The sequence below is a fragment of the Delphinapterus leucas genome, chromosome 2, assembly GCF_059928025.1.
Source record: "Delphinapterus leucas isolate spDelLeu-1000000601 "Yukka" chromosome 2, BTC_Dleu_Yukka2, whole genome shotgun sequence".
NCBI lineage: Eukaryota > Metazoa > Chordata > Mammalia > Artiodactyla > Monodontidae > Delphinapterus > Delphinapterus leucas.
In genome coordinates this window covers 102,456,280-102,460,961 of record NC_143130.1, presented here as the reverse complement: position 1 = coordinate 102,460,961, position 4,682 = coordinate 102,456,280, and the positions used below count along the sequence as shown (strand labels likewise).

The window sequence follows — 4,682 nt, the reverse complement described above, 5'->3', positions numbered from 1 at the left end:
TTCTATTGAGAAAAAGAAAAATAAAAATGCAAAGGTTACAAAATAAGGTGACGAGAGAAATGCAAAGTAGCACAAACAGAGCAATGATGAAATACTCAGAGCAGTTTAGTTACTTAAGCTACAATGAAGTCAATTAAATGTGTCTTATTTCTTTAAAAACTATTGAGTATCTCACTGAGAGTTTTTTCCTAATTTATATTAAATTCTAACGTCAACATTCTTGGATTGCATTTAATAATATGAGTGGTCTTGAGTGATTCTGATCCTGAAGTTACTGCCTTGTTTATACACTAAGGTTCACACATGGGCTGGTCTAAAGTTCAAAGTTCAAAATAATTCAACTTTTAATACATATAATGAAAAATTACACCTAAGTCACTCACCAGAACACAAAAGCAACATTAATATTGCTGTTGTAGACTAAACAAAAGCAGGAGTCGGCAGTCTTTAAAACTTTTGCTGTTTTTCTAGCCTCCAACAGGAAGAGCATTTTGGAAATATAGGGCTCATTAAAGAAGCCCTTTAAACTACTGTTGGAACTTACGATTTTTGCCTTATAGGTGGAACTCTAAGCAGAGATTTAATGATCATTCTTATTTATACTTGTCAGTATTTTAAAATTTGATACTCCGCAAAGAACAGCTGATGTTTGACATTGCAAGTTCATTATTAAAACCATAGTATGTCAAGCCCAAGACACAAAAAGAGAAATAAAACTAATTTGTTAAGGAAAAACCTTATCATGTACAGTTTACTTTCCTTCCTGCATCACCAAGTCTGTATTTTTATCTTACCTGCAATTTATGGCCTAAAAATTAAATGAATTAAAATTAATTAATTAAAAATAATCTAATGCAAATATTAAATCACCAAAATACTCGAACAAAAACATCTCTAGGAATGCTTCAACAAAAATTCTGGAGCTTAAAAAAGAGCTATTTGCAAGCTTTCCTGCGTTAACAAAAGGGCAGGTAATAATGATGGCTTGTATGACAATATTGTCTTTGTTAGTTTAGCCCCAACAGAACTAAAGATTTCCTGATTACGACTTGGTAATCTAAGTCAACTGAAAAGATTTCTGGGGAAGGGAAACAAAGAGGAGTCTGAATGCTAGCATTTAAGTGAAATATATTACCTAAGTTTACTCTTCAGTGTGGGACACTGTAAATAAGAGGGGCTCCTACTTTGACAGCCCATGCTAGGTCACGACCTAAACTCACTGTACTGGTGTAAAAGAGAAAGTTCTGCTGGAGTCTCAGATATGCATGTTTCTCTGCTTCACCTTCAGGATCTTGTAATCACATAGGGCCTTACAATGAAGTGTTCACTCTGTACTGTATCTCATTGTCAAGATTTTTAAACAGTGGCTTTTTTATTGTAATGAGCCAATTATGAGCCAGTCACTCAAGCAGTCATTAACAATAGATTTTTCTAATTGCATTTTTAATGAATTTTATTTTGGATAAAAGCCCTTAAAAGTACCTATGGCAAAGGGTAATCATACATTGAATTAACAGAAAAATCTGTTTAATAATGACTTGTCTTTTATTTACTACAACAAAATAAATTCCAGTGAGAACGCTAAAAAATTGACAGTGTCAGGGAAAAAAGGTTGCAGGGCGGGAGAGGGAGTCGTATTCTTCACTGCTAAAAAATAAAAATGAAAACATGCCTTATTCTTTCCTAACTTTAAGGTACAAATGAAACATTATTTTATCAACACAGACCTTGCTCTATATTTAGAAAATAATTAGTTATTAATATTTTACCCATAAGCTATTAATAATGCCTAATATAATTATAAAACAAGCTAAATGGACAAGGGAAATAAAGGCTCATTTCAAATTTAATGTACTCATTTCTATAGATGAATATACAGATAAGATGTTAAAAGTTATTTTTAAAACTGTTATTTTAAAAGTTATTTTTAAAACTGTGTTGTGTAAACAAAACACTACAGTGTAAAAATCTTCATTCACCTCAAAATACTTTCTATGCATGTATGAATGGAAATGTCCTTGCTGAAGATAAAAAATGGTCTTAATGAAAATGTGAATGTATAGTTTGTGATCACTCAGATATATAAATGTATTGTTTTTAGGTTGACTCTATTGAAACTTCATAAGTCTTAATCATAATTAAGAGCTCACTACTCACTGTGATTTAATAAGTCATTAATTAGGAAGTTTTAAAGATGCACAGTGACACTAGAAAAATCCTCTCTTTGGAGGCTATACACGTCATCCTCTGCATGGATTAAAAAAATTTTAATCCATTTAAATCACTCATTGGTGCAAAGAGACAAAAATTATAAATATGTATACATACATATATATATATATACACATATATATTTATATATGTATAATAAAACTATTCCCAGAGAAACTGTCACTATACACTCTGATTTTGTTAAGGAAATAAAAACTTTTTTGAATGTTCAAGGTTTTAAAAACCTTGTATTTTCTGCCTCAAGAACGGGCTGACTGAAAGCATGAGGTTCTGCAGCCTCTGGTTAATTAATCTGCGGCTGAATGACAGCGTGCCTAGGGGCATGGCACTGGCATCCCACACAGGGTCCCAACATGCTTTAAGCCTTGGATAGCTACATTCTGCACGCCAAGACTTTACCCAACAAATAGCAGAGAGGCCTTCAGAGCCTTTCTTCTTCTGAGACATTCCATTTAATTAATGTAATCCCTCTTTATTTAAAGGTTTAATAAATTTAGGTGAGGCAAAACCAACATATCTATGGCACTGAATGTTGTAACTAGTTGCTCTAACACTTTTCTTATGTACCCCAAAGGCTTCTTCACAAGGCATAAAGAAAATGAAAGCAAGAAAATGTTCTAACAGGTTTAGAAATTTTCAAACATGCTTCTTGATCTATTAAAAATATGTATATTTGTACAACCCAACGTTTAAGAATTCAATTAAATGAAGCTGGCGATTTCCATTTCACTAGACTTATGTTATGTTATAAAAATATAAATCATACACCCACGCCAAAACACTTTGAAAATCACTAATATCTAATCTTGAGCAAGGTAAGGCTATTTTTTTAGCAACAGGATACAAAGGACATTTTTCTAATCCCTTTCACTGCCAGAACAAAACATCTTTCAAATCAAGATAAAATCGCTACATCATGAATGTTAATATCATTCTGAGAAAAATAATACCTTACGACTAGAAAAGACCATCCCTTTAGGGAGAAATGTTGTGTTAAAGTGGATTATTCTTTTAGTAGTGTAATAGAATGGCTTCTACCTACTCCCAGATGGAAAATCAAAATCTGCATTTAAATGGAAATATTTTAAAACAGATAGGACAAAAGGCTAAAACCATAAGGAATATCTCCATCCTTACATTTTAAAAATCCAAAATTTAAAAATCCATAAGAAGTTTTCTGTACGGTATGGCTTTAAGATTTTGTTTGTATGTTTGTTTCATTTTTATGAAGAGTTTGCACTGTAACATAATTTCACAGTTTTGTGATTAACACATACTATTTGTGGCTATTATATCAAATTCACAAATTGGATGAAGAAGTAGGGTTGCAAAATTTTTACTATTACAAGAAACACATTTACTGTTTAGGCTTGTGCAGAGTTAAGAATGAGTTCTGTATTTTCTTCCTATTTTTAACTATGCTATTTTATAGGTAATTCTTAGAAGGCAAGAGCAGTTTGCTGAAATCAAATAAAATCTGAGTTTCTTCAGCATTGACTCAAATCACCACCATGGTTAGAGTAAAAAGAAAGCAAAATGCTAGGCAATATTATAACAACTGCTCTTTGCAATCTGAAAGATTATTTTCAGTTCTTCAATAGTTGGGGCAATTTTCTTAAATTCTGAAGGAGCCTGACAGCACTGCACATTTCTTAATGCTTGCATTTACTTTTACATTATAAAACAATAAAACAGCAGGATAACGTTCATGCAGTTTAGAGACTTGTAACATTACCACAAATAATTCTACTGTATTATGGCAAAACATAAGCTTTTTAAATGTAGGCTGACTAAAGAAAGGGCAATCTATATTCACTGAAAGTACACAGACAAGTAAGGTTGAAAATATAACTTAAATGTTGTACCTAGTTCTAAAATAATGTTTGAAAAGGGCTGAAAAAGCAAAATCCATGCTGGATGAAATCTTTTTTGTTATATATTAAAATACAATTAATTTCAAGTGCAGTGCTTATTGGCAAGGGAAAGGCTTCCCACCTTTCTTCCTTGGAGTTTATAATAGAGTACATGGCTTCTGTCACCTCAGAAACCAACCGCATTATGTAATTTGATCATTTTCCTCAACAGTGTTGTAAACCAAGATACTCGACAATTACCAGCTTCAAAGATGCAGGTGTTTTGATGGTAGCCACATTTGACTACTGGACGGCAAATAATGGGCCAATCTGAAAAACTTGGCCATATCATCTCCTTTATAAGATCAGCCCATCAGTTCTGAAACATCTTTATTGCTAGAAGCTGCTGGCTTTTGTACAGGAAGCTGTGTGGATCTCTTTAGTTAAAAGACATCTTATTCAAAAGTGTAATGGGAAAAAAACTCTTGCATATGTACTGGGTGGTTTTTCTCACTTTTAACAGGTAATTCATTTCAATCCAGTTGTCCGTGATTCTCCTAGTGATAACCATAGGGATGAAAAAGAATAAAAGCATTT

General features: G+C 32.4%; 1 protein-coding gene across 3 annotated transcripts in view; it reads right to left on the bottom strand.

The window, feature by feature from the left end:
• DPH6 (diphthamine biosynthesis 6) overlaps positions 1-4,682 on the bottom strand; it is a 297,783-nt gene that overhangs the window by 248,999 nt on the left and 44,102 nt on the right. The gene's annotated exons all lie outside the window — the stretch shown is intronic.